Source organism: Bidens hawaiensis, unplaced genomic scaffold, assembly GCF_021521415.1.
Source record: "Bidens hawaiensis isolate Kalapana, Puna unplaced genomic scaffold, B.hawaiensis_p1.1 tig00003126_1, whole genome shotgun sequence".
NCBI lineage: Eukaryota > Viridiplantae > Streptophyta > Magnoliopsida > Asterales > Asteraceae > Bidens > Bidens hawaiensis.
The window spans coordinates 445,381-468,018 of NW_027491168.1; positions in this window are offsets into that span (position 1 = coordinate 445,381).

Below are 22,638 nucleotides of genomic sequence, written 5' to 3' on the forward strand. Positions count from 1 at the left end.
GCCTTCCGCACTCGTTATGGACATTACGAATTTCTGGTGATGTCTTTCGGTTTGACCAACGCACCGGCTGCGTTCATGGATCTTATGAACCGGGTGTGTAGACCGATGCTTGATCGCTCGGTTATTGTGTTCATCGATGACATTCTTGTGTAATCTAAAAGTGAATCCGATCACGCTGGTCATCTCAGGGAAGTGTTGGAGGCTCTGCGAAAGAACAAATTGTATGCAAAATTTTCTAAGTGTTTCTTCTGGTTACGTGAGGTTCAATTCTTGGGCCTTGTCATTAACCCGAGTGGTATTCTGGTTGACCCTACAAAGGTGGAAGCCGTGAATGAATGGGAGTCTCCTAAGTCTCTGACCGAAATCCGTAGTTTTCGAGTTGAAGAACAGATTGACGCATGCCCCGATCTTAGCTTTACCTGATGGTAGCGACGATTTGGTGGTTTTTTCTGATGCCTCTTATCAGGGGCTTGGGTGTGTTTTGATGCAGCGAGGTCGAGTCATCGCTTATGCCTCACGACAGTTGAAGCCTCACGAGGCGAATTATCCTACCCACGATTTAGAACTGGCAGCGGTTGTATTTGCGCTTAAGTTGTGGAGGCACTATTTGTACGGTGTTCCATGCGTTATTTATACAGATCATAAGAGCTTAAAGTATTTCTTCGAGTAAAAGGAACTGAATATGTGGCAGCGTAGATGGTTGGAGTTAATTAAGGAATATGACCTGGAGATCATGTACCATCCGGGTAAGGCTAACGTGGTGGCCGACGCGTTAAGCCGGAATGAGAGACCAAAATCTATTCGTGTAAAATCCTACCAGCTTATTCTCAAACCCGACATTTTGAAACAATTAGCCAACGTACAGAATGAAGCGTTGCAGGTGGAATGGATTATGTCAGAGCGTATTTGGGGTCAGGAAAAGTTATTGGAAGACATAAGTGATGGGGTGAAATATAGGGATGGTCGTTTATGGGTACTGAGGTAAGGAGGATTCAGAGATAAAATTTTGGATGAGGCACACAAGTCACGCTAGTCTATTCACCCGGGCGTGACCAAGATGTACCAAGACTTGAAGAAAAATTATTGGTGGCCTGCAATGAAATTTGATGAGGCACACAAGTCGCGCTATTCTATTCCGCAGTTGTTCCTGTTGCATAGGGATTCGGGGACGAATCCCATTGTAAGGGGGGTGGACTTGTAACGCCCGTTGATTCCGAATTCAAGAATTAAAGATTGTTGAGTGTGTACAACTCTCAGGATTGATCTGACGTTTCTCGGAGGCCTTTACGTCATCCCGGAACGCCTAATCGCTTAACTTTTCTTCCAAGTTGCATTATTATTAAATTCCCGGGGCTAGAATGAAAATGTTTTATATTATAACATTAAACAAAAAGATAAAACCCTAACCCTATGCAGCTGGTCCGATCGGCCACTTCCAGCCCCCCCTTCATTGCTTCGAATTTTTGATCGATTCCAAGTTCCTAGAGGTAGTTCAAGGTATGTACTACAATCCCCTACACTCTTTTTGCTCACCCTTAATCGTTTTGATGCTCAATTTTGCCAAAACTTTTCGTTGGGCAGATTTCAGCTAGAGTGCAATTGACCCACTTCCCGTGGATAAAAATTAGAGTTTCCGGTGTAGAAAGATCCCCAGGTATGGCATTTACATCATATTAAAATTTCGTGGTCATTGGAGGTGTTTAGGTCGGTCAATCGATTTTAGTTCAAAAACTAGGGTTTATCGGGTGTAGAATTGCAAATTGTTGAGTTTGATGCGTTAGTTGATCGGGTGACCGGCCGATTCTGTTCATGCAGCCCTAGGGGGGTTTAAGGGCTGTGGAAAAAATTATTTTTTGGTGCTCGGGGCTGTCGGGGTTAGTGCTTCGTCAATCGAGTCGGTGGTGCGCGAATTTTCGTTTAAATGTTAAAGTAAGTGTTGTAAAAAGGAACCGTCAACCCTATAAACTAGGGTGACATAATTATGATGAATGAAAAGGTTTAAGTCGGAATTTGGTCCATTCGGGGCTGATTTGGTTAACAAATGGTTTTAAGGATTATTTCACGCGCATTCGACCCGATTTGACTATCTTTGGGCCTTGCGCCAAGTGTTGGGCCTTGGGCCAAAGTGTTGGGGTTGTACGGCCCATTAGGCTAGAGTGTTCCTACAGTCTAGTTTAGTAACAAGTTATGTTTAATTTACAGGCCCTTGCTTGTGATTTTGCCCTTAGGAACTTCCTAGCTCGTTGCAAGTATTCGATCGATCTCAGGTGAGTTCATGATGCCCTTTTTACTCATTTTACATTTGGGCTAGCATGCGCACCTAAATGTTTTCTTACTTGATGAAATGATTTTATATAGGCTTGCTAGTATATGGTAAGCTTTGGGATGTTAAATATATATATGTGTATATACATTATTTCTTGGCCTCTATTTGGCGATGTTTTAGTCATTTCGACTACTGATGTTGTGTATGCCTACTTCGTGTTTGCATGCACTGATGTTATGTGTTTGGGTTGTATGTTTGCTAGACCCTGATGTTATACGTGGATGTTATATATATATACTGTTATGTATATAGGGATGTTATTGAATGGATGTTTACATATACACTTGTATATGTATGTATGAGGATGTTTAAGTTATTTCATGATGATTAGATAGATGTACCTTTTTACTTTTAAAAACCTTTGGTATGACTATCATGATTTTTTACTACTTAAAACTTGAACTCACTAAGCTCATGCTGACTTTGTGTGCATGTTAGTGTAAGTTTCAGGATTTGAAAGAGGATGCCTTATTGCTTGGACGTGCACGGAGCTACTGGGACGGTGAAGGGCATACTGGAAAGAAGAATTGTTTATGAATATTTTATTTCAAGGAAACTTATAAGAGTTATACTTACTTTGGTTCTGGAAAAATTCCCGAGTTTCGGGAACTTATTACATTTTTCATGTTTTCCGCAAAATTTATACTCTGATACGTTTGTTTTAATGGAAGAAATGGTTTTTAAGTTTATTAAATTTTACGAGTGTTTGGATGATTACCAACTGTGGGGTTCCCGGGGTTCGGGGCCTTACAAAGAGATATTGAAGATCCGTTTCTTAGGAGAATTGTATCCCAAAAAATAACCTTCAAAAGCTTTTTAATCAAACTTTCCAGCATCTTTCTTCAATACAGTACACGGACACCCGAACGGTTCCAAATACTTTAAGTTCGGCTTATGATTGTTCATGTTGGGTCGGATTTTTGATAAGGAAGATTGGAATCTTCTCAACCTCCTCTGAAAACAGGTAAGTATGGACTTCGAGAAAGCCTAGACGATCGAGCATGGTTTTACAACTTCAAGCAAGGTCTTCAGAACCTTAAATGGTTGATTCTTCTAAGTGTTAAGGCTTCAAGAAAGCTACACTTCAACGAGCAAGTGTGTTCTTCTATCGAGCATGGATTGCCAATCGAGCAAACAGCTTGATCATACAGGTTTTAACCAAGTGTTACGAGCACAGAATGATCGACCACATGGGGACAAGCATGGATGCAATAAGAAGATGTCATGTGATCAAAGCAAGGACTTCGAGCAAAGTTCAGTTCCCCAAGAAAGATTTACATCCGAGCATGCTAAAGATTGCTGAATAAGAAGACTGAAGACATCAAGAAGAATGCGCTTGCTCGATAGACTAGTTTGAGCAAAGCATGGATTAGTCAAGAGGAATGAAGCTTGTTAAAGGAGAATATCTTCACTGAAGATATTCTAAGTAAAGTATGCTCCAAGACAATCATCGCGCATACCTAGCATAATGAGTTTGCTCGAGCAAGATTGCTACCTTGCTCGAGGACTCAACACTAGTATTATTTTGTATTTCATTATGTAATGATTTGGAACTTCTAGAAGGAATGTCAAGGTCTATAAATAGGGTCCTAGGTTTTCATTTAGGGAACGGATAACGACGCACACAATACGAGAAACATTCCAAAAAGAATATTCTATTTGTTTCCTCGTACTGCCGCTGCCGCCGTCACGCACGAAATCCTAGACATTCCTTTCACAGTTACATTAATGACTCATTTAATATAGTGAATCTTTGTATTTGAATGCTCTTATTGATTACTTGTTATCATTTCTTGTTTGTTATTTTCAGTCCTTCGTTCCCATTTGTTGGATATCCTGATTCCGCCGGGATATTCAATAGGCCTTTGGGTAACAGAGTCGGTGTGTTCTTATCAACCTCTTTCTAAGGTTTCACCCGACTCACGGTCCTGACAAGTGGTATAAGAGATTTGGAAGCTCACTGAAGGTCATGGGACAGAAGGTTTGTGAAAAAGCTTGAGGCTTTACTCTGTTTCTCTACTGCAAATCCCAGATCTGCTGAAATGGAATACCACGAAGTCTCTACCAACAAGATTCCTAGACTACTTGGACAAGAAAACTTTATCCAATGGAAAGTGCTCTTCGAAGCAGCTGTAAACTACAATGACCCAGAGCTTTGGACTTCTATCGAAACTATGTTCCTTCATACATTTCTGTCTTAGGAAATATTGACAACCGTCAACCATCACAAAACTGCTAAAGAAGTGTATGATGCAGTTATTGATATGTTTGAAGGAAATACTGAACTGAGAGATATTAAGAAAGATAGACTAAAACAACAGCTTGATAGGTTTAAGTTTAAGGGTGGAGAAAGACTGAAATCAGTTCTACAAAGGTTCATGGTGATCGTTAACAATATAAGAACAACTGAACTGCAGAGTCAGATTTCGAGTTAAACAAGAAGCTTTTATCATCTTTGTCTGGTGAGTGGTACACAGCCAGCAAATTCATCAAAGAAAAGGTGAGTTTCCCCAACTTCAAGTTGGATGATGTGATTGCATTTCTCAAGGCTACAGAACATGAGATGATCAAAAATCATATGATTAGAGAAGACAAGCCAAGTTTTCAAGTGAAAAATGCTCTTGTAGCACCAATGGGCAACCTCTCAATCAAGAACCAACAACCTATCATTGAAGAGCCATCCAAACAAGTTCAACATGTAGTGGCCAACCAAGACTTAATGTTCAGCTGATTGAAGATGATACTACCTCTACAGCAAATGGGTAGTCAACATTTATGCAGAACAATAATGCTCAAGGAACAGACTATCAAGCATTGTTCTCTGTGTTTACTGAGTCATATCATGTCTTTGTCGCCAAGAACCTGATCAATACAAGTATTGTGCAGGAAGATCTTGAGCAAATCGACACTGATGACTTAGAAGACATGGACATAAAGTGGCAGGCTGCTATGCTAGCCGTGAGGAGCAAAAGGTTGTATAACAGAACTGGAAGAACAAGCTTTAATGAACCAAATGAGAAAATTGGCTTTGACAAGTCAAAAGCCATCTATTATAATTGTCAACAACCAGGACATTTTGCTAGAGAGTGCAACATGCCAAAGCAAGTTGGTAACTAAGTGAATCAGAACCAATTCTATCAAAATCAGATTCAGAATTTCCAGCACCAGCGAAATCAGATCACCAACCAAAAATCCTATCAAAATCCAAAAAAACCCTTAGCAACAAACCTTTCAACCCCAAAGAAACAACCAAATGCAGATTCACACTAATCAGAACAGAGTTAATCAGAACAATGTGAATCAGGTTAGGGATCAAGGAAACGTTGCAGTAACAAGGGTGCCTCAGGATGGGGAGTTTGATTAGAGCAACCATGCAGCTGAGATTGAGAAGGAAAATGTTGCATTTATGGCAACAGTGCAGGACAAGCCTGAATCTTCAAATGTGCAGGTACAATCTGATATTTCAATTTCTGATCTTCTTGTTACCATAGATGAACTCAATCATGAGGTTGGAAAATGGAAAACTAAGTGTGGAAGAAATGAAGAATTCTTGAATGTATATGAAGCCAGTGAAGCAACTTATCAGAATCAAATCAAGGGGCTTGAAGAAGATTGTATGCAGGCATACCGAACCCAATCAAAAATGACAGTTGAAATTGAGGATTTGAAAAAGATGTATGCTGAAGAGAAATTGAAGAATGCTGACTTGTTAATTCAAATGGAATTCTTGAAGAACCTTGTTTCTACAGGAAATATAGTGGGTTTTGTGGATAATATGACAGAGGAAGAGAAGTATAAAAAGGTGCCACCACCTTTCTGTGACCGCTACCCACTAAAAGTAGATAAGGAGAGCAAAAGTGAATATCTAAAACAATTCAAGAATGTATTTGATGATAAAGTTGTTTTTGTAAAATAGTATGATGATGTGTTTGTGGATAAGAATGGAGAGTTTGCAGTAAAACAGATTGAGGAACTAGAGATTAAGAAGAATGAAAAGAAGGAAAGTGAGAAAAATAAATGGAGTGAGTACTCAAGTGAAGATAGTAACTGCAGTTGTGGGAGCACAAAATCATCTAAGGGCAAGAAGAAAAAGGGATCCAGCAAGAAGAAAAGTGAAAAGATTCCTCTTCTGCCAAAGATGACTCCAAAGTTGAAAAAGCACTATGAAAAAATTAGAAAAGAACATGTGGTGTTTGACATTTGTGATAGGCCAAAGACAGAAAACAAAAGAAGAACTGAAGAGACAATGAAATCTTCTTATGATCAGTCACATCCTCCAATCTATCCAGTCTTCTCAAACCATGAATTATTTGACATTGGAGATGTGGAGTATGTACCAATGAGAAGATTTGTTGGAGATGAAAATGGAAGTTGTTCAAGAACCCCTTCCAAGTTGAAGCCTGTAGTGTTTGTCAAAGAGAAATATCATCTGGAGCCTGATCGGAACAAACTAATCAAAATGAACTTTAGCAACTCTTTATGTCCTAAAACTTCCCTAGGCTTTGACTTCCCCAAACCCAGTGACAAAATTAAAGACAAGCAATTACTTGAAGACATGGGGAGCTATGCCAAGGTCTGGTGCAAGAAGTGTGTTGCCTATGGTCATCACACTGACTCTTGCTGGTTTGAAGAGGAAGAGTTTGTGGTTCCTGATGTGGTCTGTGGCTTTGACATGAAAGGATACAAGAAAATGTATCAAAGATACTTGAATGAAGAAAAAGGCAGTTCAGATGATGAAGAGAAGAGATCAGTGCTAGAAAAGAGACTGAAACAAGTCTTGAAGATCAAGGATGATGCACAGGCATCAAGCAAACCTGCAAAGAACAGAAGGTCAAAAGACAAAGGAAAAGAAAAGATTAGACATGGTGTTATTAATGGGGATGTGGAATTTTTGATGAAGCAGGGATATGAACCAAGAGGGTTTCAATGGAAAACTAAGAAGGAGTTAACTGAAAAGAAAGACTATGTGATTGAGCTAACTGAAGAATTAATCAAGTCACAAGTTGTGAAAGCTAGGTCAGAATTAGACTCAGAAGAAGAATGTAAAGTTGTGTATGAAGACCCACTTCCAGTTCTAGTTCCAACTCCTGATGAATCGTCACATGATACTGAATTACAAACTGATGAAGTTTGTGACTCAGAATCCAACTAATTCTGTTTTGTGTGTATGTGCAGGAACAGTCCTTGAACAGTAATGACTTATGGTATATGGATAGTGGATGTTCCAGGCACATGACATGTGTCAAAAGTGCACTAATCAATTATGAAAGAAAATATGAAGGGCCAGTTGCTTTTGGGAGTGATGAAAATGGAGGGAAGATAGTTGGAAGAGGAACACTCACCAATGGCAAGGTATCCTTTGAGAATGTGCTGCATGTTGAAGGACTACAATACAATCTACTAAGCATCTCTCAAGTTTGTAATAAAAGGTACAAGGTGGCCTTCAATGATGAACACTACCTGATTTTGAAGCCTAAGTTTGTGATTCCAACTGAGATGATCATGATGATGGCTCCAAGAAATTGCAACCTCTATGAGCTAAGAATGAACATTGCTACATCTAGAGGTGGTTCATGCTTTGTTTCCAAAGCCACTGAAAATGAGACCAAACTGTGGCATAGGAAGATGTGTCAAGTCAACTTGAAGAACATGAACAAGCTAGTGAAAGGTGAACATGTTGTTGGCCTTCCCACAAGAGAGTTCAAGCTAGAAGAAAAATGCATATCTTGCCTCAAAGGGAAACAACATAAATCCTCACATAAGAACAAAATGATAAACACCATTGATGAGGTCTTGGAACTATTACACATGGATCTGTTTAGTCCAGTAAGTGTTCCAAGTATTGGAAAGAAGAGATATTGGCTAGTGATCACTAATGATTATTCAAGGTTTACTTGGGTATACTTCATGGGCATCAAGAAAGAAACCCCAGAATTGATCAGAACCTATATGTTGAAGATGGAAAATCAGCTTGAAAGGAAGGTCAAAGTCATTAGAAGTGACAATGGGACAGAATTCAAGAATAGATCAATGGAAGAATTCTGCACTTCTAAGGGGATATTTCAACAATATAGCGCACCTAGAACTCCTTAACAGAATGGTGTTACAGAAAGAAGAAACAGAACATTGATTGAAGCTGCAAGAACCATGATTGCTGATACAAAATTGCCAGTCACTTTTTGTGCAGAAGAAATCAACACTGCATGTTATGTGCAGAACAGGGTTCTACTAAACAAGGCTCAAAACAAGACTCCATATGAGGTTATCTTCAAAAGAAAACCCTATGTGAAGTTCTTAAAGCCTTTTGGATGCAAATGCTCACTGTTGAATACAAAGGACTATCTAAACAAATTCCAATCAAAATCTATGGAATGTTTCTTTGTGGGCTACTCATCTCATTCAAAGGCTTACAGAGTCTATGTGAAGGAGCACATGATGGTCATTGAGTCATCAGAAATAATATTAAATGAAAACCACTTTAACAATGTTGAAGGTCCCAAATGGCTTTTTCACTTGGAAAAAATGATCAAATCTTTCAAGATTTACAATGAAGATATGGATGGCAGCATGAACAGAACCAGCTTTGAAGAAAAAGGAAAACAAAAACAAGTTGATCTAGACAAGCTATGGTCATCTGTTGTTCCTAATCTAAATGGATTTAACTTTGAAAGAAGCACCAACAAACTTCTGAAGTTGAGATGAATGAACAAGATGTTGCAGTTGAAGTGTCTAATGAAGGTCCAAGTGATGTGGAGAGTGAACCCATTCAAAGTCAACAACCTGCTCAGACTGAAGGGATAAATCAATTTGAAGATAGGTTTCAGTCTTTGTTTGACTCTCTACAAATTAGGTCAAATGAAGAATCATCATCAGAGATTAATCAAATTCAAGCAACTAATGAAGCTCAAGAGAGAATTGAAAGTGAATTTGCTGATTTAAATATGACCAATATTGAGACAGACATGTCTGCACAACAATTTGTACAGACTACCTCTGTTGAAAGAAATCACCCTGCAGAAAATATAATAGGAGACTTGCATGAAAGAGTGACTAGAAGCTCTTCTGAAAAGGCAAACATCTATCTATATGCCTGCTTCTTATCCCAAGTTGAACCAAAGAACATTAATCAAGCTTTAAAAGACAACAGCTGGGTAGAAGCTATGCATGAAGAGTTAGCCCAATTCAGAGACTTACATGTATGGGACTTGGTTGACAAGCCCAGAGGCAAGTATGTTATTGGAACAAAATGGGTGTTCAGAAACAAGAAAGATGAAAGGGAGATTGTGATCAAGAACAAAGCAAGATTGGTGGCTCTAGGATGCTAACAGGAAGAAGGAGTGGACTTTAAAGAGGTTTTTGCTCCAGTTGCACGACTAGAGGCTATCAGGATCTTTCTTCCATATGTAGCATCAATGAATATTAAAGTCTATCAACTTGATATGAAGCCTGCATTTTTAAATGGAAAGATTGATGAAGAAGTTTATGTCACTCAACCTCCAGGATTTGAAGATCTAGTGTATCCCAACAAGGTTTATAGACTCAGCAAAGCATTGTATGGACTGCATCAAGCACCAAGGGCCTGGTATGGTGAGTTATCAAATCATCTGTTGGAAAATGGTTTCTGCAGAGGAGCTATTGGCAAAACTTTATTCAACAAAAGATGGAACAAGGATTTGCTGCTTTTGCAAGTATATATGGATGACATTATCTTTGGCTCTACAAATGAACAAATGTGCAAAGAATTTGAGCAAGCGATGAAATCCAAGTACAAGATGAGCTCAATGGAAGAAATGAATTTATTCCTTGGACTTCAGGTGCAACAGAAAGCTGATGGAATTTTCATTAATCAATCAAAATACGTACAAGAGATTCTTAACAAATTCAGGTGCCAAGACTTCAAGACAGTGTCTACACCAATGGACACACATGAGAAAATGGCGCCTGATGAAAAGGGGAAGCCGGTGGACTAGCATGAATATCGGGCCAAGATAGGATCACTGATGTATCTCACAGCATCTAGGCCAGATATAATGTTTGTTGTGTGTGTTTGTGCCAGATTCCAAGCTAACCCAAGGTTTCACATATGCTAGCAGTTAAGAGGATCTTCAGATATCTAAAGGGAAAATCAGATTTAGGGATTTGGTATCCAAAGAACCCTTCCTTTGACTTGATGGCCTACACAGATAGGGACTATGATGGTTGCAATATGACTAGAAAATCAACCTCTAAAGGATGCCAGTTTCTAGGGAACAGGCTGGTGTCTTGGCAATGCAAGAAGCAAACTACAGTGTCAATCTCTACTGCTGAAGTTGAGTACATTGCTGCTTCTACCTGCTGTGCACAGGTTCTGTGGATTCAAAATCAACTGCTGGATTATGGTCTGAATTTCTTACTTACACCTATTTTAATTGATAATACTGCTGCTATGTTCATTGTTAAGAATCCAGTCCAACATTCTAAGTCTAAGCACATTGAAATTAGACATCATTTCATTAGGGACTGTCAGGAAAAAGGTTTAATAGAAATGAAGAAGGTAGATACATCTGATAATTTGGCTGATTTATTCACCAAACCTTTAGATAAAACCAGGTTTCATTTTCTGTTAAAATGCCTAGGAATGATAAATGCTGATGAAGTTTGATTTAGGATGAGTGCTTAAGTGAGGTGCTTACTGATTATCTGCGTTACTCACTTTGAATGTTTGCATAATGATTTGCTTTGCTTGACTGATTATTCAAATTGCAGGAATCATGTATGTGACTGCTCTTGTGTGAAAATCTTGTTAAATTGCCAATTACAGCTTTTGGTACATTGATATGTGTTTGCATGATGTATTTCTGTGATTCTAAGTACTTCGAGCATGAATCTGTGCTTGATATTGTGTTTGTTGCTCCTCGAGCACAAGCAAAGGTTCTTGTAAGACTATTCTAAGTCTTTTGAGCATAGATGCCATAGCTCAGTTGCTCGATCATAGAATTTTGTCTTGAAAAACTTTTTCGAGTATTGTACGCATAACTCTGTGTTTTTATGGTGTGTTTGATGTTCTTCGAGCACAAAGAAACCATACTTGAGGTTTCTCAAGTAACTCAAGCACAAATGTTGTGTTACTTGTGGTCTAGCATGGACATGTGTTCTGGAAAACTTTCTAAGTATTCCAAGCACAAGTCCACTAATCGAGCACGCAGCTAATTCTTTCGAGCACAAGCACTAAAATGATAAATTTAAGGTTGCTCGATAGACTTTCAAGTATGCTCGATGAATTTCTGAGCATGCTCGACAGACTTATATGTTGATTTGTTTGATCTATGCTATCTGGATGAATGTGTTTAATATTGTGATAGTGTGTGCTCGTTAAATGTGCTTAACTGACAACACTGCTTTCAAAATCAATGTTTTTCAATTGAACTTTCAAAAAGAAATGGTTTTGAAAATGGTAAATGTTTTTGACTAAGCCACACTATTTTCGGTGATATATCATAAGAGAAATAATAATATTATCCAAGTTCCAAGCTTCGAAGTAGCTAAACCGTGTTTTCTGTGGAGATAGAATCCAACTAAAATTGGGAAATGATAGTATATTGTCTAATCTCCTAACCCATGGCTTAGAAGCTTAAAGGGTTTCTGTTCAGTAAACTGACAATTTGTGTGGCATCTTCTCATGAGTGTAGTGACGGAAGTGATACAAACATACAAATCATGCCAAGTTTGATGTGGTGATTCATTTGAAGACCAAGGTACGTCTCCTTGCACATCTCTCAGTATGATAGGCAGAAAGGTGATTATCCAATCATACACGAGCCCGTTGCTGTTTTTGGTCTATCAAAACAAATTTATGAAAAATATATATGAGCAGATAAGATGCTAAATGTAGTGGAAAATGCTATCAAAAGTAAAAAGAAGCAAAAAGAAAAGTACTGAAAAAGAAACTAGAAAAATGCTTCAAAAAGCTTATATTTTATAATTAAATTATCATGACTTTAAGGGGCACTTCGGGAACTACAAGAGTGGGGCATTCAAATAAGTCCTAAACACGCTGAATGTAAGGCAAAGAATGGTTCCAAGATCCTCTAAGAGTTCAAACTTTAAAGTAAATAGTGATGGGTAAAGGTATGACAGAAGAACAGTTCAACAACATGCCTCATGAACAACTCTTAGACATATACAATCGAGAGCAAAGGTTATATATGGAAACACAGAGAAGATTGGAAGAAGAGAAGAGAAAGATGGAGGAATTAGTTAGAGCTGAGATGCTGAGTGCCCTACACAAGAAATGTGTGAGTATGGGAAGATTAGTAGTTCAAACTGATGAGAAAATAAAAAGATGGTATGAAGAGGAGGGGCTTGATAAGACACAGAAAACTCAACAAGGAAGCACAAGCCAAACACCCTTAAGGTATGAGATTGTGAGGCCTGGGCAACCAAGGAACTTAAATCTACCCACACATCTCTTATATGATAAAAGATCCAAGACCTTAAGGGTTATCACTGAAGACAAAGAAGAAACACTAATCATCTTTAGAGATGATTTGAGAAACTTTTCAAAAGAACAGCTGAAGAGAATGGCCGAACTAGACTTATACGATAATCAAGATCGAAGACAACTGGCCGGACAACAAATGAATGACCTCTCAAAATTCATTAAGGAATAAGCTAAGAGAGGGTTTCCATTCCTTAGTTAAAAGAAAAGAATAATACACATTCAAGCTGAGAAAGAGAGAAGGCGCAAAAGGATCAATGAAGTTCACACTCTTGAACTCTCTCTCTTTGACACCAGCAAAAAGAAGACCCAATCAAGCAGCTCACATGGAAAAAGAAAGACTTTAAAGGAGTGCTTGGATATGAGGAAGGAGATGAGAGAACCAAATTCAGTTGTGCAACATAATGGAAGAATCACTTTCATCACTTATAACCAGCACAACGACTCAATCTCTTTAAGGAATGAATCGGGTATAACCATAGCTGTCATCAGGTATGATGGGGATCTTCAATTCATGCAACCTCAAGATCTCCAAGACATAGTAGATGCTGAGTTTCCAATTGACTCCTTTGATGCTGTGGAGCTTGATATGATTAAACAAAAAGAATCCCTTGTCAAACTAAAGAAAGAAAAATCGGACACAAGGAGCAGGAGGAGGAGATAGCAGAAAAGACACTTAATGATGATTATTTAATTTCTGGTTATCTTTGTAATTTTGTTTAAGTTGTATTTTGATGTAAAAATTTTAATGTGTAATGCCCAAGAGGCAGAATTCCTACTTATGTAATGAAATGACATGTTCTTGAATGATATACCTTTTATGTTTGAATTATATGTGCAGGTATGTTTTGGTGCATCTGAGCTTGTTCCAATCTAGGGGGAGATTGTTTGGTCGGATTTTCTATAAGGAAGATTAGAATCTTCTCAACCTCCTCAGAAAATGGCTAAGTATGGACTTCGAGCAAGCTGAGACGATCGAGCATGGTTTACTACTTCGAGCAAGGTCTTCAGAACCTTTAGTGGTTGATTCGTCTAAGTGTTTAGGCTTCGAGCAAGCTACACTTCAACGAGCAAGAGTATTCTTCTATCGAGCATGAATTGCCAATCGAGCAAACAGCTTAATCATACAAGTTTTAACCACGTGTTACAAGCACAAGATGTTCAAGCACATGGAGACAAGCATGGATGCAATAAAAATTTGTCATGTGATCAAAGCAAGGACTTCGAGCACAGTTCAGTTCCCCGAGAAAGGTTTACATGCGAGCATGCTAAAGATTTCTCAATAAGTCTAAGGACAAGACTGAAGACATCAAGAGGAATGAAGCTTGCTGGAAGAGTATATCTTCACTGAAGATATTCTAAGTAAAGTATGCTCGAGGATATTCATCGAGCATACCTAGCATAGTGAGTATGCTCGAGCAAGATTGTTACCTTGCTCGAGGACTCAACACTTGTATTTATTTTGTCTTTCATTATGTAATAATTAGGAACTTCTAGAAGGAATGTCAGGGTCTATAAATAGGGTCCAAGGTTTCCATTTTAGGGCACGGATAACGACGCACACAATACGAGAAACATTCTAAAAGAATATTCTATTTGTTTCCTCGTACAGCCGCCGCCGTCATACACGAAAGCCTAGACATTCCTTTCATTCTTGTATTAAATGATATATTAAATGCAGAGAATCTTTGTCTTTCATTGTGTTCTTATTGTTTATTCTTTATCGTTTTGTGTTCGCTATATCACACCTTCGTTCCTACTTGTTGGATATCCTGATTCCGCCGGGATATTCAATAGGCCTTTGGGTTACAGAGTCGTATTCTTGTCAACCTTTCTAAGGTTTCACCCGACTCACGGTCCTGACACTAAGCAAAGCATGACACATGCTGATGTGGGCGATTCCTTGGTTAACATTCCGGTTGTTCATAGCTTTCTAGGCAAAAAACGGCTCTTGTGTAGCACGAATTTGGGGTTTTGAAAAATCAAATGTGCGTATCAATATGGTTTTTCAAACTTATCAAACGGTTTTGGACTTGAGAGGTTAATAAGGTGAAACCTGACCCGAACCGAAAATCAACCAAATTGGGACAAAAATCGTGTTAAACTTGTTTTCATCAATTTTACAAACCAAAATCTTTTTACAAATCATGCAAACAAGTTTAGCCATGTTAATTTGTCCTAATACAACCCAAGTTTGATGGAAACTTGAACCTGGGGTTCGGTTTCCTGATTTGAATGTGAAGTGGGTATAATTAAGCCCTAGTACGAGATTGAAGTGATTAAATCGACATACCTAGGTGATTGAACGAAAGGAATTGGAGGAGGAGGGTGGAAATGGCCGGAAATCGCTTAGGGCTTGAGAGATGTAGTTAAAAGTGACAAAAAGGGGTGAATTCAAGATAAAACCGGTTAGGAGGACCCAACACGATGTTGGTCAGCAAGGCACGGTTGTGCTGACCCAGTCTGAACCCAATTTTTCAATTTTTTTAACTGTTTTTCAAACCCGGGACTTGTTTAACGACCATTATAGACAGAAAGAGTTAGGTATGCCAATTTAAACACAATAAAATGAAACTTCATTGCTTATAGGGATAAACGAGTACACAAACGTTAAAATGAAAAGAAAAAAAGGTTCAAACAACGACAAACTAGAATCTTAAACCTAACAGAAACTACTTGAATAATCCCGATCTTCCTCAAAACGAGGTATGCATGTGTGCTGGCCCAATCATGAAGTTGGATTGGGCTGCCCTCTTGACTTAGTTCTGGTTGAAGCGAGCAAGCTCGGTCGTAAGCTGCTCGATGTAGTCCTCTAGCTTAACTGATGTGTTGTAAAACACACGTATTTTCCACGCATCTTATCTACGTATTATATTATATTTTATGTATTTTTACTTGATTTATATAGGTGTTACATAGTTTTTATTATCTTGTAGGCTAAGGGTTAAAAGGAAGAAAAACCGAGCTTTTGGAGCAGTTTACGAGCCTTTACGCATACATTTTCAAGTAAAACTCAAGGCCCGGCCCGTCTACGATATAATAAAGCCCAAGCCGCATATTATATCATAAAATAAAAAAGAAAAAAAACCCTAGGGGGGCAGCTTCTGGCCGATCGCAGCAGTGGACAGGAGGAACAAAGAGAAAAATCTTTTTTGTGCTTCGGGTTTGAGTGTCTTGGCGGCTAGGGAAGGAAAAAGATACAAGAACAAGCCTCGGTGATCGTTTACCATCAGTTTTACAGTAGCAAAGAGCAGCCGAAAACCATCTCATATCCTTTCTTTAAACTGTTGTTCATCAATCTTTCTTATACTTGTTGAATTGTTCACTAGTTTTGCAATTGCTTTAAGGATTGACTTGTTATTGATTAGTATTGATTGTTGAATGATCTTTGAGATGATTGGTATGAGTTTTATGGTAATTTTAATGAATATTTGCTGCTGTCCAAACAATATGCTAGGCTAAACTTGTTAGTTCTACCTAGGAATGATGTTAATTGTTAGGTTTTGATAAGTTATATGGATTGTTTGATTGATAGACTTGATTTGTTAATGTAAAGTTTGATTTAGACATGAAATAGGTTGTGTTTAAGGGCTGGAAATTTTGGTGATTCATTGCATAAACCCCGTGTGTCGGTTAATTAGTTTTGTGTTGATTGATCGGTGCATTGTTTGATTCTAGACTTTGTGTTTAGGGTTTGTTTGCGGTAGGTACAACCGTAGGGTTTTGTTGTGTGAATTTGAGGTTAAATTACAGCGGTTAAGAACCTTCTTTGAGACCGAGAGGTGATAAGAAGTTAGGGTTGTCTCATTGCCTTTGCATGCTAGAATAAGGATTGCGCGAGAGCGAGTTCGTTTCTTGTCAGGTTTAGGTGTTTTGAGCAACTAGTTGATCTATTTTAGTTTAAGTTGAATTGTTCCTCTATCCTTGGTTGTGTAGTATTCATTGCCATTAGGGTCGAGTGTTGGTGAGACCGAGAGGAGATCCAACATTAGAACACGTTAGCAATTGTTTCCCGGTTTGGTCGTTTTAGTCGATTTTCAGTAATTTAGGCCTCTATCCTCCTATCTACAGGTTAATTATTTTGAAGGAATATATGAAAAGGCGTATGTAAAAAGAATGGGAAGTGATAGCCATTTATAGACACGCAGGAGGGCAAAATATGGCAGTGGTGTCATAAACACGGAAATGTTAGATGAGTGTCATAAATGCCGATTTCAGAAAGTTGCACGATGGCAGAGAGATGAGCTGTAACAATTCTAGGTTGACCACTTCCCATGTTCTGCTTAAAACGGCTATGCTTTGTTTCCTGCCACGATATTTGAATTTTCTCTCATTTAACTGTCATGGTTTTGGACGGTTGGTTAAGTGTGTGCAAATCTTATCCCTAAAACATAAATAAATTTCATTCCATAAAGTCCTGAGATTACATTAATTTTCCTAAAAGTTACGTAAAATAAAAACACATATTAATAAAAACAAATAAAGTAAACAACAAACAATAATCGGGTTAAGCCCAATAGATCCTAAGTACTAGTTATCAGCACAATCCCTTGAGTCTTCAATAAGCAAATCAAAAGAGGCTGGAGAAAGGGTCTCGAAAACATCCTCTGGAAAGGTTTCTGTCAAAGGAGTCACTTCCACCGAAAGATGGTGGTGGTGGTGGTGGAAAGAATCTTAGCCGGATGGACTTGATTTGAATCTGCTTGTTGATGTCGCGGAGCTTAATATTCTTTTGCTTCACGGTCTCAGTTAGAGCTAGGACTCGCTGTTTGTTTTGAACAAGATTGTCAGTTAGCTCTCTTGCCATCTCCTGAATTTGCAAAATCATCTTTAGGTTGATGTTTTTCTTTTTCGGTGAGTGGTGATCGGGTTCTTGCATTAGTGGGTTCCATAGGCATCTTTGGAGGCTGTTTAGTTTAGAGAATGTGGCCAGAAGGTGTGCAAAACTCGCAAGGAGATGGTACATATTTGTAATCTACTGGGACCTTCCACCAAGGTCATGCTTTGCATAACACGGGCTATGTTGGCAAGTTTTCTTTGAAACTAGACAGTCTGAGACGGAAACAACGCCAGAAACGATCACTACAAGGAAATTGTACTGGGCACGGCCGGGTGAGTTAGGCATGGCTGTGTTTTCCTAATTTTATTTAACTTGTCTTCACAAAATAAAATAAAGACTATCCTAAACATGCTAAATTTTTTCCGAGTCGATAGCTTGACTCACAATTAAGTCGGCTTAGTTTAGAGGATGGAGGTGAAGTACCTCCATTGTGGTGTCTACGGGTTCTCTTAAGTAAATTTTAAGCATGTGACCGTTTACCTTAAAGCTATGTCCATCTTTTTATACTAGTTCAACGGTTCCATACTCAAAAGCATCCTCAACCATAAAAGGTCCGGACCATCTAGATTTCAATTTTATATGAAATAAACGAAGGAAAGAATTATAAAGGAATACCTGGTCGCCTGATTTAAATTGTTTTTTTACCTTTTAGACGTGAATCATGAAGTCTTTTCATTAACTCTTTATAAATCCTTGAATTGTTATAAGCTCACATCCTTAGTTCATCTAGCTCGTGTAGTTGCATGAATTTGTTCTTCCCAGCGGATAAAGATTGAGGTTGGCAGTTTTGAGTGCCCAATACACTTTATGTTCGAGTTCAATTGGGAGATGACATGCCTTTCCATAAACCAATTTGAATGGTGTTATTCCTATAGGATTTTTGTATGCAGTACGGAAAGCCCACGGAGCGTTGTCTAATTTTTCCGACCAATCTCTGCGATTATGATTGATGGTTTTCTCCAAGATTCGTTTGGTACCCCGATTTGTTACTTCCACCTGCCCAGTTGTTTGCGAGTGATAAGGTGTAGCGAGTCGATGATGCACTCCGTATCTTGCCAATACATTTCCATTTGTGTATTGCAAAAGTGTGTTCCTCGATTAGCTATAAGTGCCTTGGGAATACAGAAATGAGAGAATAGTTTCTTCAGAAATTTGAGCACCATCCTAGAATCATTAATGGGTAAAGCTTAGGCTTTAACCCATTTTTACACATTATCTACTGCGACTTGTAAGGCCTCGAGCCCGGGTGCCCTACTTTGGCGTTGGATTTACTCATAACATAGTTCTAAATATCAGAGTGAATTGAAACTTTTCGTGGAATCATAAAAACATCAACCAATATTACAGATCATTAAATCTTATCTCAACAAAAGTTAACTTCTCTTAAACATAACATAAAAGTTTGATAATATTTCTTCTCAAGATGCCAACCTTCCAATCCCTACCATATTCCATCCTCAAGCCAGCTCCTTTAATCAATTTACCTGCGTGCATACTAAAAGTTAGCTACGCTAAGTGAGTTTTAGTTAATCGATTTAACATACATTCATATCCTTACTTATACGTGTCCGAAGATACGTATTTGTACTTTACTTACTATTACTTCATTCATACATACTTTACATACATGCATACGTACTTACATATTTTCTTTCATAATTCCCTATGGTATACCATAAGCTATTCTATCTCTACCATCATAGATATTATTAGGGTCTGGTCCTTTCTGTCACTGATATTACTAGGGTCTGGTACCTTTGTCTCAGATATTATTAGGGCCTGGTCCCTTCGGTCACAGATATTATTTGTGTCTGGTCCTTTCTATCTCAAAAATTATTTGGGTCTGGTTCCTTCTGTCTCAGATATTATTAGGGTCTGGTTCTTTCTGTTTTGAATGACCATACAACCATACCTTTCTCGTCAATCATCCATACATTCCTTATCAAACGTGCATACTTTACTTTTCTTTTAGGTATGTATATAAATATATACATAGTCATTCATATAAACATTCTATGACAATAACGTTCAAATACAAAATCATACACGTATCATACACTTACCACTTAAGGTAAGTGTATAAAGTATTACATAGTAGTATGCACACAGCCCCGAAAAACGTCGCAGAGTAAAGGGGGCTAGAACTCACCTGGATCCTGTTTCTTTTGGAATTGATTGAGATGCCTTTCTTCAACTGGGCACGACTAACTATTCTAATTTTCATTCTAAGGTAGAGAAGTCCCTAATGAATGAGGGTCCGGGGGTAGCGCCCCTGGTAATGGGGTCTAGGGGCGGCAGCCCCTAGCAGGGTCCAAGGGGCCGAGCCCCTGGCTGGGGTCGATGCAAACCAGTCGCATCGCATACTAGTCGCATCGCATGGACAAAACCAATCGCATCGCATGGACAAAACCAGTCGCATAGCATGGTCAAACCAGTCGCATCGCATGGACAAACCAGTCGCATCATATGGACAAACCAGTCGCATTGCATGCTGAATTTAATCACATCGCATGATAAACAAATCGCATCGCATGCTTGTGCTATGCGATTTCTTTCCGTGCGATCAGAATCCTCTTTTTCTTTATTTTACCATTTTCCAGCCATTCTTTTCCGTGACCCTTCCTTATTACCAGTTTTACCTTTTTATGGGTTTTGGGTATACCAACCCGTTAGCACATGGATCATAAGGCTTATATTTTTACTACATCTTACAGCCCGATCTACCATTATATCAGGTTGCATGTCAAAACCGACCTTGAAGACCTAACCTTTTTAACAAAACTCACCTTACAGTCTCGGGTTTGGTTTGGATCTGGACCAACCCGCGGGTATCAACGAACTCTTGTTGTTCGATGATGCTTAAACACAAACCTTCTTGGCACTCTTAAATTTGTAGAAGAATATAAGATGAATAGAGCTCGCGTGTGTGTGTGTTCTTGAGGTTGAGAGTGTTTGGGTGGAATGAGGGTGATGGAAATGAGTACAAGGAAGATTTTGGAGTTTATGTACTCCTAGTCTATAGGCCTTAAGGGCCCATACCCATTCCCAAGCCCAATCTTATACCCATGCCCAGCATAACTTAAACACTAATCACACAATTAAATTAACATAAAGTCCTTTATTTATTTTAACAAAAGTAGGATGTTACACGACTAGGATGTAATGGTGACCAAATGATGGTTCCATGAAGTCAATGCCCCTAACGGCAAATACTCTGCAGACCTGGATTGCCCTTTGTAGCATTTCATCTCTGGATGAGATATTTCTAGCATGTTGGCATGCACCGCATGAGCGAACCATTTCGTTTGCTTCTCAGTAGATGGTAGGCTAACAGAAGCTGCCGTCAAATACCTTCTTTGCAGTTGCTAATGCTACATGATGACCTTTTAATGGTCCTTCATGACATTGTTTTAGGATCTTGCGTGCTTCTTCTCCATGCACACTTCTACGTTTGGGATAACCGGCTCGTATGCGGAATAAGTAGGGATCCTCCCAAAAGTAATATTTGATATCAGAGAAGAATTTCTTTCTTTGCTAATAGGTCATTCCTTTGAGAACAATTCCACTGGCTTCGTAGTTTGCGATGTCTGCGAACCAAGGCTGATGTCCTTCATACGTTTGGATATGGATAAAAAAATTCATGGGGGGGGGGGGGGAATTGTCATTTATCTTGGTCCCAATCATTTATTGTGAAGATGGGCATTCCAAACGAGAAAGATGATCGGCTGCAAGATTTTCAGCACCCTTTTTGTCCTCATTTCGATGTCAAATTCTTGTAGAAGCAAAATCCATCGAATTAGGCGGGGTTTAACATCTTGTTTGGTGAAAAAGTACTTAATAGCCGGATGATCCGTGTAGACAATGGCTTTTGAAATGACTAGATAAGAACGGAATTTTTCGAAAGCGAATACCATGACCAAAGCTCCTTCTCGGTAGTTGGGTAATTCTCTTGAGCATCATTGAGAGTCTTGCTGGCATAGTAGATCGGATGAAAGTGCTTATCTTTCCTTTGTCCTAAGACTGCTCCAAAAATGAAATCACTTGCATCAAACATGAGTTCGAATGGTAGTGTCCAGTCTAGAGCTACCATAATTGGAGCGTCTACAGGCTTGTCCTTCAGAATTTGGAATGCATTCAAACAATCTTCTGAAAAGATGAATGGAGCATCCTTTTCAAGAAGTTGTGTCATTGGTCGGGCTATCTTTGAAAAATCTTTGATGAAACGATGATAAAAACCAGCATGGCCAAGGAAACTTCGAATGGATTTAATATCTGTGGGCGGTGGAAGTTTGAAAATGGTTTCTACTTTGGCTCTATACACCTTTAATCCTACTTGAGAGATCATGTGCCCGATAACAATGCCTTCTTTAATCATAAAGTGACATTTTCCCATGCTCAGCACAAGGTTGGCTTCCTCACATATTGCTAACATCCTTTTAAGATTTTCGAGATATAGATTGAAAGAATCGCCAAAGACGAAGAAGTCATCCATGAAGATTTCAACTGAATCCACAATCATGTCGTGAAAAATAGCTACCATATAGCGTTGAAAAGTAGCTGGAGCATTACATAGTCCAAAGGGCATTCATCGGTAAGCAAATAAGCCATAGGGACATGTGAATGTTGTCTTCTCATGGTCTTCATAAAGATTGGAATTTGAAAATAACCACAGAAGAAAGCAATAGTACATCTATCCAAATAGACGCTTGAGCATCTGATTAATAAAAAGGAGAGAAAAATGATCTTTCCTAGTTACATCATTGAGTTTGCAATAATCGATGCAAACTCGTCGTCCTGTGAAGGTTCTCATAGGAATCAGCTCATTCTCGTCATTGGTGACTACCGTTATTCCCTCTATCTTCGGAACTACTTGAACAGGGCTTACCTAAGGATAATTGGAAATGGGGTAAATCAAAATTGCATCAAGCAGTTTGAGTACTTCCTTTTTACCACGTCTTGCATGTTTGGAGTTAGTCGTCTCTGGTGCTGCACTAC